At 45.3% G+C, this 14,012-nt stretch overlaps 1 protein-coding gene across 1 annotated transcript in view; it reads right to left on the bottom strand.

Annotated features, from left to right (window-relative positions):
• The window catches only part of SYTL2 (synaptotagmin like 2), a 100,969-nt gene extending 87,253 nt beyond the window's left edge, over positions 1-13,716 (bottom strand). The window contains 1 exon segment of the mRNA XM_032641674.1: positions 13,557-13,716. The gene's annotated coding sequence lies outside the window, so the exon portion shown is untranslated.
• Between the last annotated feature and the right edge of the window lie 296 nt (positions 13,717-14,012).

The following is a 14,012-nucleotide window of genomic DNA, read 5'->3' as shown; positions in this document are numbered from 1 at the left end:
GCAAAGTGGTACAGCCTCTGTGGAAAACAGTACGGCAGTTCCTCAAAAAATTAAAAGTAGAATTATCATATGATCCAGCAATTCCACTTCTGGGTACATACCCAAAAGAACTGAAAGCAAGGACTTGAAGAGATATTTATACACCCATGTTCACAGCAGCATTTTTCACAACAGCTAAAAAGTGGAAGCAACACAAGTATCCATTGATAGATGAATGGATAAACAAAATGTGGTATATACATATAATGGAATATTACTGGCCTTTAAAAAGGAAGGAAATCTTGACATATGCTACAATCTGGGAGATCTTTGAGGACATTATGCTAAGTGAAATAAGCCAGTCCCCAAAAGAGAAATACTGTATGATGCCACTCACATGAGGTACTTAGAGTAATCAAATCACAGAAGCAGAAAGTAGAATGGTAGTTGCCGGGGGGGTAGGAGTAGGTTGAAATGGGGAATTACTGTTCAATGGGTATAGAATTTCCGTTTTATAAGATGAAAAGAGTTACGAGATGGATGATGGTGATGGCCGCACAACATTGTGAATGTGTTTGATGCCACTGAACACTTAGGAAAGGTTAGGATGATAACTTTTATGTGTATTTTACCACAATAAAAAAAAAAATTGGGGGAAAATGCCTAGGTTCCTATTCCTTTATAATATCACTGAAGAGCAGTTAAGTGGCTGCTCTTTGGTATCCACATGTACATTTCAGAATTACCACTTATATGTGACCTTGGGCAAGTTACTTAGTCTCTCTGCATTTCAGCTTCCTCATTGGTAAAATATCTACTTAAAGGTATGATGTGAGGATGAGATGGGTTTGTATGTGTAAAGCGTTTAGTCTCGCATAATAAACACTACCTAAGTACTAGCTCTTATTATTAAGACCTCCACCACTACATCTATTCTCAGCATCACAAATAAAATCTCATCCCACCAAGGAGAAACCATTTGCATTTCATTCTCTGAAATGATGATGGCCTGGCCCCAGGTTCAACATCTCATCTAAAAAAAGTGAATCTTCCCTTCCTCAGCAGGAGCACACTAATGGGAACTGGGGCCCAAGTTACTCTGTCCTTTGGGCAGCAAAAGAGGTAAGACACTTACCCCCAGTTGCATTTATTCAACAAATGTTCATTGTGTACCTAGTCTGTGCTGGGCCCTGGACCGGATGCTAAATTTATTTGCTCACACCCAGCACTTCCCACTGTACTCTGTGGAGCCCAAGGCCTTGTTTCCTTACTGAAATATGCTTATCATCTAAAAGCAATGTGGTATAAAAGCATTTCCTAGGATGAAACTAATAAGAATAGAAGAGGGCACCCCAAATCACCTATTTCTATTTTCCTCCTTATAGCTCTGTTCTCTAAAAAAAAACACAACTCTCCATTTACTTTCAAATTTCATAAAGCAGATTGTTCCCAGACAAGCTTTTATCCAAGATTATCAGGAAGAAAGATTTCAGACACACTTGCTCTGAAACTGACAAAATGACAGAGCAGGCCACTCCTGCCTCCACCCACTCATGGACTGCAGCACACTCCTGGGCCCTGTGAATACAGCCAGGACCCTGGAAAGGCAATACACAAGCCTAGGGCATGCACAGGAGCCACCATTGCCAGGGAAACTTCCTCCTTCTCTAAACCTTCCAGCTAGGCACCAGAAGATAAAACTTCTCAAAACTTAACATTTACTGAGGCCCAGGTAAGGCTTAGCCACTTGTAAAAGAGCTGATATAGTGATTGATTATTAATTATTTTATGAAGTCACACCATTGTGTTCAGGCAGCACAATGGGGAAAAAAAAAAAAAAAGCACTGACTTGGGAGTTTGGACCTAGGCTTGAATTCCAGGGTTAGCACTCACTAGCTGTGCGACTCTTGACAAGTATTTCACTTCTAAGTTTCATTTTCCTTAACTATATTTGTACAGCTTAAAATTCCTACCTTTGAGGACCTCTGTGAGGACTAAAGGAAATGATTCATGTTAAATACCTAGCTGATGTCCGACACAATAGAATCTCAACATTATGGATGCCCTCCTGCCCACCCCTTATTTTCAGGCAGGAAAAATGTCCCAAGGAACTCAACTCCTGATTCAGAGGAATAATAAGAACGGGTGGATCCCAGGCTAATACTGCCCCTAGTTTTTCTAAGAGCCTAGTTCTGATAACTAATATTTTTAGGACTCTGACAGTACTTGAGATGTTATGAAAAATCCAACCAAGCCTCCTCCAATAGCTCTTTCTCACCCAAATTTTACAGACAGCAGTCAAGAAGCCTTCAGCTTTATCTCACAGAGCATCGTGTTCATTCACATGCCCATATGCATACAGTCTTAAGAACTGGGTTCTTCTCTTATGTGAGGACCAATAACCTCTCCGAAACTTTAATAACTCTGAAGTCTTAGCTGAAAGAAAAAAGAAAACAAAAGGATTGGGTCTGCATTTGTGGCATTTCATGGTGTGTTGAGTGGATCCCCAAGACCAGCCCCAGATTTCTGATGGTTCAGTGGGAGGACTCATAGGACAGCATACAATCATACAGCCGTGATTTATTACAGCGATGAATACAAAGCAAAATCAGCAAGGAAAAGAGGTAGATGGGGTGAAGTCTGGGGAAAACCAGGCATGGGCTTCGAAGAGGCCTATCTCAGCTGAGTCATACACACAAGTTGTGACAACATGTGTGAAATGTTAACAACCATGGAAGCTCATTAGAGAGTCAGCGTCCAGGGGTTTTTACTGGGGACTGGTCATGTAGATACCCCCTGCCTGGCATGTACCCAAATTCCAGACTCCCCGAAGGAAAGCAGGTGCTGAACATAAACTGCATTGTTTGCACAGTTTAGATACAGTGAGCTACTGGTATCACTTAGAGTGGTGGGAACCCTTCTGCAATCCAAGTTCAGATACCAGTCAAGGACCAACCTTGCAAGCAGGCATTTCTAAGGACAAACAGGCTCAGGCTCACTAGGTTAATCCCTTCCCGCACACACAAAACAAAAACCCAAATATCTAATTAATAACTGCCCTATGACCACTAAATTCTTATAGCGAATTGACATGTTGAAATTCGTATATAAAAAAAAGACAGTGACTATAACTCAGTGCTTCAAAATATATTCATTTAGCACATTTGTACTGTGTCAGCCTGCTGGGCTCCAGACAATAAGGAAATAACAGTAAGTGCCTGCCCTCTAAGAAACTTCAGACCAATAGAGACGATAAGATGAGTACACAAAGAGCATTAACACAAGGTGGTATGCGATGACGACCATAAAAGAGGTATAAGCCAAACACTAAACCAGTTAGAGAAGGGAGAGGAAACTTCCTGCTGTGATGAACCAGGAAGGTTTTGGTAAGAATTACCACAGAGCTGCAGTTTTAAGAACACGTAAGATTTTGAGAGTAAGTGGCAGGGCAGGGAAGAGCTCAAGAAGGGGAATAAAAGTATCGTTCCAGGGCTTCCCTGGTGGCGCAGTGGTTGAGAATCTGCCTGCTAATACAGGGGACACGGGTTCCAGCCCTGGTCTGGGAGGATCCCACATGCCGCGGAGCAACTAGGCCTGTGAGCCACAACTACTGAGCCTGCGCGTCTGGAGCCTGTGCTCCGCAACAAGAGAGGCCGCGACAGTGAGAGGCCCGTGCACCGCGATGAAGAGCGGCCCCTGCTTGCCACAACTAGAGAAAGCCCTCGCACAGAAACGAAGACCCAACACAGCAAAAATAAATAAATAAATAAGTAAACTCCTACCCCCAACATCTTAAAAAAAAAAAAAAGTATCGTTCCAGGCACAGACAGGAAGCTATGTAAACAATGCACAGAGGCTGCTATAGGGAAAGGGGAATACGGTTTGAATGGAAGACTGAGTTCATAGAAGGGGATAGTGGAAGATATGAACCTAAAACACAGGTCTCAAATGTCAAACTAAGGAGATTGTGTTTTATGCAGTGGGTAATGGGGGAGTCTGTGAGTTTTTTTACTTTTCTAAACACGTTACTTTAGCATGAATGAGAGGAGTCACTATAATCAAAAGGACCAGGGCTTTTGCCATAGATGTCACAAAAGGCGCAGAGAGCTAGAAGGTGCAAAGAGGTGAAATATAAATGTCATCTGGGAACAACATTGAGAAGGAAGCAGTAACAATGCTCCTCAGGAGATGCAGGAATCAAACAAGACTCAAAGTTCTTACTTAAGTCAATTGCAGGATTAGTGCATTCAACCAGAAGTACCTGGAAGGGCAGCCAGGTTAAAGGTAAAAACTAACAGCAGGGCAAAAAATTCAGTGGCTGTGTCTAGAACTCCAATGGAGATGAGGAACCAGTGCTCAGGAAGGAGGTGGCGACTTGAATGGCAAATGTGGAGGAAGTCAGCTTAGAGGCTCAGCTGTAGCAGAGGAGAAGCCAAACACTACACACGGCAAGTCAAGAGCTATGCACTTCTTCTGCCTCAAGCAAACATAACTAGGCTCTTAAGCTTGACAGAGAGATAGCACTATAAACATAAGCATGCACACACACGTGCACACACACACACACACACACACACACACACACACACACACTACTGAGAAGTGCTCTGTGGCCAGAGTGCCTCGGTTCAGATCCCGACTCCACCATGTATTAGCTTTCTGATCTGAGACAAGTTACTTAACTTCTATGCCTCTGATTTCCCATCTATAAAATGGGCTCAATAATAGTACCTTATCTCATAAAGTTGTGGTGAGGATTCAATGAGTTAATTCATGTGAAGAGCTTAATGCAAAGTCTGTCTGGCACATAGTGGGTGTTCAGTAATTGTTGGCCACTATTATTATCTTAAGTCTCACTATAATGTCATGAGATAAAGCCAGGCAATCATTATCATCTCCATATTACTAATAAGGAAACTGAGGCTCAGAGAGGAAATACTTGCCCAATTTTCACACAGTGCAGAATACAAGTTAGGGGTTAATAAAGTCCAGTCTCCTTAATGAGATTTACAAAGCTCTCCATGTTCAGCCCACCCGCTACCTCCCTGGCCTCAGTTCCTGCCAACCTTGCCTTGAATGTGAAACTGTGCCCGCCACACTATTTCTTGCCCCTCTTAACTTTCTGATCCCTATTCATCCCTCAAGTCTCCTCTCAAGTGTCACCTCTTCCAGGAAGCCCTTGGCACTTGCTTCCTCTTCCCTCTCACCACCCCACCTCCTTCTATGCTCACATCTGACTATTAACATCACACCATGTGTAATTATAGACACCTGCTTTCCCCACTGGACTCCGAGACTAAAACAATTTCTGGCACACAGAAAACACTGAGTATTTATTGAATGAACTAACTCTTGTCTCTAAGTCTGATATTCTTCCCCCCAGAGCATGCTGCCCCTTTATCAACAAACGTTCACTGTTTAATAATAGTTTAAAAAGAGTAGCGACAAAATTTCACCAAAGATCAACCAGTCATACTATACTTAAATATCAGACTGAACTTAAACACGTGGTCATTGTACCTATAGGGAGTGAAGCACACAAACACACCCTTCAAAGAGCTGACCATTCCCACCCACAGCTCATCTGTCTTGGTGCCTGTGGTCTCAAAGGAGAGAGACCAAACCCGAATCTATCAAAGGATTCCTCTTCCACTTGATTAACCCACTGAGAAGGACCTGGGGCTTGGCACGTGAGGAAGACAGGTTCAAAGGTCTCACATCCAAAAGCCCAAGGTGAGGTGCCTCCATGAAGTTAAAGGGTACATCTTGCAACCTGTGTTCCACCTGTCAGCCTGAGACTAGCTTTCAGTTCCCGATGACTCAGAGTGATCTTGGGGAAAGGTTACCAGAGAAGGGAAAAAAGGAGCACGTCCACTGCATCCGCAGTTCCTCACACACCAAGCAAACACCTGTGCTCCATTCCACGAACATCTGTTCCCGGAAGCTTCTGACAGGTGGAGCCACATCTCCTCCACACCCTTGGCTCGGGCCACCACCCAGTTCATGTGGGAAGCGGGTGATCCTCTCCACATTTAGGCAACTCTAGCAACGGAGGCTGATCTCCCCAGGGGCTCTTCCCTGAGGAACTCTGGGTATATGTCAGGTTTTCCCGTTGGTCTGGATAAAGCCGACAACACTCAGGAAAACAGAAACACAGGCCCAGAAACATACAAACACACACTTGTGTGTACTTGTGTCTGACGCTGACGGCTTGCGGAAAAGGGCCACTCAGTTTCTTGCGATTTGCCCACAGATGAGAGTTTTGTGGCCCACGCCTCCCTGCTCCTCCCCCGCCAGGAAACTCAGAGACTGCTAACCGCAGCAGTGCCTGCTGAGCATGAGAAATTCTGCAAAGCATGAACCAAATTCAGCACGTACTGGGTTTCAACAATTCCCAGAACTTCAATTCTGGAAATACGGCCCTTACACATTCTTACTGGGTCCAAGCCTCAATCGTTTTTGCCAGAAGGACACCTGGGTCCTTATTAAAAGTGGTAAATATGCTTAACTCCAAGGCAGGCATAGTTATCATCTTGGAATTAATCCCCAATGTGGTCCAGTCCATAAATTAGTATATGGAGCCACCATTTTCCAACACATGTGTACCTTCCTCCAGAAGTCTTGAATTAAACAGTAGCACCGGGAACTTCCCTGGTGGCGCAGTGGTTGAGAGTCTGCCTGCCGATGCAGGGGACACGGGTTCGAGCCCTGGTCCGGGAGGATCCCACATGCCGTGGAGTGACTAAGCCCGTGCGCCACAACTACTGAGCCTGCGCACCTAGAGCCCATGCTCTGCAACGGGAGAGGCCACCGCGACGAGAAGCCCGCGTGCTGCAACGAAGACCCAACGCAGTCAATAAATAAAAAAAAAAAAATTAAAAAAAAAAAAAAAAAAACAGTAGCACCATCTCTGCTCCTACAGGTACCTTTTACCAAAAGCTTTAAAATATCTTATCTGTTCCCACAAGTCCAAACAAGCGTGCCTTTGATCAACCTCAAATCCACCTTCCATACTTTGGACAGTGTTACTGTCCTCAAGTCTAGTTATTTCACACACGATATTGAGACACTTCCATTAGTTCCTTGCTGCCTTCAAGATAAGGGACAAGTTTTTAGCCTGGTTTCACCTTTGGGCATCAGCCCCCCACGTTAAATATATGACCATTAAATATACGCCCTCATTTAATCCTCTGAACAAACTGTGAGGCAGGTCTGATCTTTCCCATTTTACAGACACATTGAGGAAGTGATATGCTATGGTGATAGTTGCAGACGTGGGGGACAACCAAGGTCTCAGGATGCGCCCTTCAACATGTCCCAAGATGGCAGACCTAAAACAACCCTAGAATCCATTCTATAAAGAATTAAAGCATTAAACTGAAAACCCAGACCCTTTATTTCTTTTTTTTCAAATTCTTTTTCAAATTCTTTTCCCATTTAGGTTATTACAGAATATTGAGCAGAGTTCCCTGTGCTCTACAGTAGGTCCTTGTTGGTTAGCCATTTTAAATATAGCAGTGTGTGCATGTTGGGCTTCCCTGGTGGCGCAGTGGTTGAGAGTCCACCTGCCGATGCAGGGAACACGGGTTCGTGCCCCGGTCTGGGAAGATCCCACGTGCCATGGAGCGGCTGGGCCCGTGAGCCATGGCTGCTGAGCCTGCCCGTCCGGAGCCTGCCCGTCCGGAGCCTGTGCTCCGCAAAGGGAGAGGCCACAACAGTGAAAGGCCCGTGTAATGCAAAAAAATAAATAAAATAAAATGTAAAAATATATATGTGTATATATATATATATATACACACAGTAGTGTGTGTATGTCAATCCCAAACTCCCAGTCTATCTGTCCCCCTCACCATTCGCCCCTGGTAACCATAAGTTCATTTTCTAAGTCTGTGAGCCAGACCCTTTATTTCTAAAACTCAAATGATTAGTCTAAAACCAGCAGTGGTGAAGATTCTGACCTAAAGAATCTAACATGCCAGAGTTCAGTCTTCCTCCTAGCGCAGATGGCTGGCAGAGGGGGCAGAGTGGTTGAGGCATGGATCTGACAGGGCACCTTGGCTTGGACTGGGATCCAGCCCATGCCCTCAGCCTCAGAGCCCTGTGTTTTAATCAACTGACTCAGCCAGTGGCAGGAGAGACCAGGCGCCTGTGGCCGTGAGTAATGGCAGCACAAAACACATCTGTCTAATCAGAAGCTGATGGTGTCAGTTACACCAGGAGTTACAGTAAAACAATGCTCTACAAGGGAAAAAAGAAGGTCTATTCACTCAGAAGTTAAGCAATGCCTTTCTTTCTCCCTCTAACTCACAATGCAAATTTGTGGAATTGTTTACTAGGTCTTATACCCCCCTCTCAAATATTTCTTGATGCATTTATAGAAAGAAGACTTATCTATAAATAGCAAACCAAATCTGTTCTACTAGTTGCTGCAAAATATCTAGAAAGTATGACATTAGGAAATGCTTTTATTTTGGCTTTCTTTAATCTCTATCATCATTTTGAGGGATAATGCATAGCAACGTGTTTTCGTAAGTGGTTAAGTACTTCACATATGTAAAGTCACTGCAACCACCTGAGGATCATTACACCACATTTCAGCATAGACTTCATTTCAGAAGAGTGATTCATTCATTCTTCCATTTGTTCATTTATTAATTCATTGAAAATACTAAGTTCCCATTGAGTGCCAGGCAATTGGATGCAGAATTAAACCAGAGATTCCAAGCCCTTAGAGCCTCAATCTTTTCCCAAATTGGGCTTTTCATCTCCAAGGTGTTCCAGCCACACCTGGCGCTCTCTCCTCTCTCTGGTCTCCTCTCTCCCTCCCTCGTCCTAGCCTATGGTTCTAAACCACTCTAGAGTGTGCTCTCTCACGTTCTGCAAGGGTCCCAGCACAGGACCAATACCCAGTGGGCACTAAAGTACTGTAGTTAGTGATTTCAGAAGTGAGTACTTTGTGACACACACAGCCTTATTAACATAAATAACCTGCTTTCATTATGCTTCCGTCAACCTACCTTCCCAAAAGTTGCCTCAAAGCAGTTCTCCCTCCTACAATCTGAGGATGTTCTAGATTAACAGTAACAAACAGATGAACAGAAACAACTCTCCTCTCAATGATCTATGGATCATGTGTTCTGCATGAGGGCAGTCATGAGGGCAGTCAGCTGGGGAGACCCTTAGAAAATGATGAGGGCACACTGAAAGCAACAGGAAGTGGGAACATTTTCTGACACCTGATTCATTTAGATGCTCTACCAAACTTTTATGTGGGCAAATGTGAATGAAAAATAACCCAGAATCATAGATTTTTAAGACTGGAAAGAACTTCATCTGGTCCAACTCCCTCTATAGATTAAAAAAAAAAAACAAAACAAGGCTCCGGGAGAGGACATGACTAAACCCAGAGCTCACAGCCTATCTGTGAGATAGGAGTAGAAGCCAAGCCACCTGCCTCCCAATACAGGGCCCATTCCTCTCCGCAGAGCTGCTCCGAGCTGGGTGAGTGCCGCCAGGGGTACATCATCACCTTTCCAGCTGCTCTCACTGCTTCCTCCCAGCATGCTTCTGCCTTGATTTAGGCAGCTAGAGACAGCCCTCAGGAGCTCTGGGACTCCCTGTGCAAAGGAACAGCTCCCTTGAATGGCAAGCCTTTTTATTCTGTGAAATGGGACTATTTTCTGTCCTTTTCTTCGCTTCAGGATTGTGATGAAGATCAGTGAGACGCCAGCCACGTAGGAATCCTATATTCTTTGAAGAAAACAGAGTAGGGATCCAACGAGCATCTGCTAACGTTAGGCCCAGGAGTTAGATTTCAGCATTTTTATAAAGACCGACAATGTTTCTGTTTTATTCTACCTTTAAATTTTTTTTTAATTGCATACACACTGACATGCAATTCAAGTAACAAACAATAACACCTGCCACTTGGTCCTCCTAGTGACTTCGGTGGAGAAAAATCAAGTAGGTGTCATTATTTGCAATTTACGGAAGGGAAAACTGGTTCACAGAAGCTACCCAAAGTCACACAGGTACTAAGATGCAATGTTGGAGCAAGGACCTTATCTAAGGCTCTCTCTTCCTCACTGTGCTATTTAGCTTTAGAACTTTCTGCTCACGTTTTGCACATCAACAACACTGAAGAGCTACCTTTTTGTTACATCTGAGACATTTAAGATACTTGAGTCACTTTAACAAGGAGCACAACTTGACCCCGTAACTTCAGTAGCAGCCCCACTGCGGGCACTTCTTTCTGCTGGAAACTAAATGACACAGGGGAACTATAGGGCGTGAACTCTGGGGTTCACAAACAGGATTAACCTTTATGATGTCTTTAATTATTCATGATTTACTCTCAACATTCTTTCAAAAGCAACCTGAGATGGCTCTTAGCCCTGACAATAATACAATCAAAAGTAAGGGTTATATTCATTTGTTCTTTTTCTTTTTAATGTACAGATACAGAGACAAGATTTGGAAGGCTGTATCCCAAGTTTTGCATTAGCTGTTTCTGAGTACAGATGTATTATTATTAATGCTAATCTGTATTTTATCTTTTTCTACAACAAATAGGTATAGTTTTGGTAATAAGAAAACGAACAATAATGATATCACTTACACGTGGAATCTTACAAAAGCTAAACTCATAGAAACAGAGAGTAAAACGATGATTGCCAAAGGCTGGGGAGTGGGGGAAATAGGGAGATCTTGGTCAAAGCATACAGATTTCCAGTTATAAGATGAATAAATTCTTAGGATCTAATATACAGCATGGTGACTATAGTATGTATTACATACTTGAAAGTTGCTAAGAGACTAAATCTTAAACGTCCTCACTACAAGAAAAATAGTAGTGATATATACACGTATGAAATCATCACGTGTACACCCTAGACTTATGCAATGTCATTTATATCTTAAGTCTGGGGGGAGGGAAAACAATGATTGTTTTTATTTTTTAAATATGTTCTTCACTCTGAAAAATGGGAAAAGAGGTTATCACCACAGGAGGCTGGGAAGCTCTATCACTATGAACCAAGTGACTAGAAAATGCAAACAATACTTAAAGCTCCCAGACCAGAACCTTTGCCCTGTTTCTCCATTTGGGTACTCTCAGCCCCGCAAAAATATAAAGCAATATGCCAGGACACCAATTTTACACAAATATTTTGGGGAAGAAAACGATATATAAATATTTATCAGAAAAACTAAATTTGACAGACATATGGAATCAAATGAAAAAACCTGCATAAATCCTTAAAACAATTTCCATGCTCGCTGGGGCCAATCTGAACTATAACCCAACCCCCAGGAGCACTTGTCAGGCTTCTTTTGCTATTAGAGACTCTTCCAATGGAGAAATTTGGGAAGCCCTAAGGCAAACAGTACCATCTTATTTCCCCCGCTTTTTGAGAGAGCAGAAACCTGATTAAAACTAAGTCACTTTTCCTTTTAACTTTTTTCAAAAGTCAAATTTGTCTTCATCTACTATCTTTAAAAACTCCTTTATGAAACAGGTGGCAGCCAACACATTATCAGGGAAATCTGTTAAGCCCACAGGGGCACAGTTCACCCTACCTTCCTTGCCCGAGGGGGAGAACTCTCTGGCCTGGCATCCTGGGTTCTGAGGATGGTGAGGGCCCGGGCTGCCCCAGGGGCCGCCTCACATTTCTTCAGGACAGCAGACCACTCTGCACAAGGTGCTAATTCATTCATTCCACAAATGTTTATTGAGCGAAGCCTGAGAAAGGCCTCTTAGGGGACAGTGGGATCATTCACAAGCCAACGGTCAGGTCTAACGGATCAGCTGTGGACAATCAATCTTTCATGAGACCTCAAACCACCTCTAGGATAAAGCAAACAGGGCCCTCACCCAACCCACTCACCAGCAGCTGGGTGGGATCAGGCAGGCGTTCTGGAACGGGACTGCTGCTTGAGAGAGGCTAAGGCATCACTGATGCCCACCGGAATGACTGAAACGCCTGCACCATAAATGACATAACACCTCTAGAGTGCTTTGAATGGAGTCTGTCACCTCGTGAGAACTCAATAACAATCATTTTTGCTGTCACTATTCCAACTTGCCCTTACTCAAGGAGCACCAAAAAAGGGAAAAGAACACAGGTTTTAGAGTCAGAGAGATTGGATTTGAATCCCAGCTCTGCCACTTACTAGCTATGTGACTAAGGGAAGCCATCTTTCTGAGCCTCAGTTTCTCATTTGTAAAATGGGGTAAATATCAGGATACCAGCCCTCACGTGGCTTTGTGAGAACTAAGGACGTGTTACATGCAAAGAAGAGTGTCTGGCCCATAAGTGCCCCCCAAAAAAGTCAATATTGCCACTGCCCTGCCCCCCTCCTCCGCTGCTCTTGATGGACCCTGGAGTCTACTTTCACCTGGATCCCACACTAAAGGCTGAGGGAAAGAGAAGGGAGAGAATTGCTGGAGACCTTCCATAGAACCCACCAAAGTCCTCTGCTCCTTTCAAGCACCCTCCTCCGACAGTTGGCTGCCTAGCTGAGAATGGCTGCCAAGAAGGGGACGGGAAGCTGAACAGCAGTTGGAATCCATCCCACCTTCCAGTGTTGTCTTTCTGTCTGTCTGTCTGTCTGTCTGAAACCCCATGGGGCTTCCTCTGCACATCCTTGCATGGTAGAGGCTGACAGTATGATTCATAGTCTGTTCTTATCTAGGCTTCCATCTCAACCCAGAACCCAAAGCCCTGGAGGCTGCTGGTCACAAACCAGCACTCCACGAAAATGAGGACTTTTCATTCAGGCAGGAAGTGGAGCCCCTCAAAGTCAAAGGGGATTTATAAAGGGAGGAGGGAGGAAAAGGAAGAGGGAGGAGGATGGCTGCAGAGAGAGAGGCCCACTTCCTACATACTGGGAGAGCCCTATGTCCTAGCTGCTGAAGCAGTTGGTTTTCTACTTTGAAAGATAATAAATCTCATTCCTGTAATTTATAACTCACCACGGGACAAGGTCTGGGTGTAGAAGGAGAACTCCAAAACAAATCTGCTTATTTTCCAGGTAGAAATCATCGGCACCCAACTCCCCCTTCCCAACCCCCCGCCTGCAGATAGGTCCTAACGCCCTACCTTACTCCACCTGAGCAATCTAGGGACGGTTACTCTGTAGTCAGGGCCACCCAGCAGCCAGTCCCAAGTCCAGGCTCAGTCCTCGAAAGCCCCAGGAAACGCGACAGCCCACGGAACCGCCGCCTACCCAAGCACCTCGGCTTCCTGGAGACCGCCCCCTGGGCAGCGGAGCCGGCTCTTTCGTGAGTGCGAAATTGAGAAAGGGCGCTTGCCGGGTGTCAAAACGAAGTTCACGTTTTAGAACTCAGAAGACCAGAAAAGCATCATTCAACACCAACTCCCTCATTTAACGGAGGAGGAAACACAGACCCAGAGAGGGAAAGAAAGTTGCCCGAGGTAACACAGCGAGTGGGCAGACTAGTCGAGGCTAGAGCCGGGCGCGCTGACAGCATTTCGCCGCCTCCCTCGTCCTCTTGGCCGCAGACCCCGGCCGGTTGGAGCAAACCCCGCAACCCCGAGCGCGGTGCGGCGCGTTACCTTCCTCCGGACTGGGAGCTGCGAGCCTCCACTCCCCCGGCGGGGTGCTGGCGGCTCTCCCCGGCTCGCTCGCCCTGCGGTCCAGGTGCCGCCGCCGCTGTCAGCGACTGGAGGCGCGTGCGGGCTCCCCGTTGAGCGGCGTGCGGGCGCTCAGGGGCCACTCCCCGACGCACGGGCCAATATCTCTGCGCCCGCGCCCGGCCCGCCCCCGCGCCCCGCCCCGCCCCGCCCCGGCCTCAGCTCCCTTGGACTCCAGCCCTCTCTCGGGTCCTTCTCCCACTCCTCCCCGCCCCCCTCCTGTTTCTCCTCTTCCCCTTAGCTCCCCATCTTGGCTTCCTTCTCAACAACTTTTACCCCGAAACAACTTTTTCACTGTGCAGATAAAGAATGCAATACATTTTTTGACCACTCTGCTTTAGGGGTCCTTGGAGCCCGAGAGCGTGGAGCGCCGGGACC

The sequence above is a fragment of the Phocoena sinus genome, chromosome 8, assembly GCF_008692025.1.
Source record: "Phocoena sinus isolate mPhoSin1 chromosome 8, mPhoSin1.pri, whole genome shotgun sequence".
Classification (NCBI taxonomy): domain Eukaryota; kingdom Metazoa; phylum Chordata; class Mammalia; order Artiodactyla; family Phocoenidae; genus Phocoena; species Phocoena sinus.
This window is presented reverse-complemented; position numbering and strand designations above follow the sequence as displayed.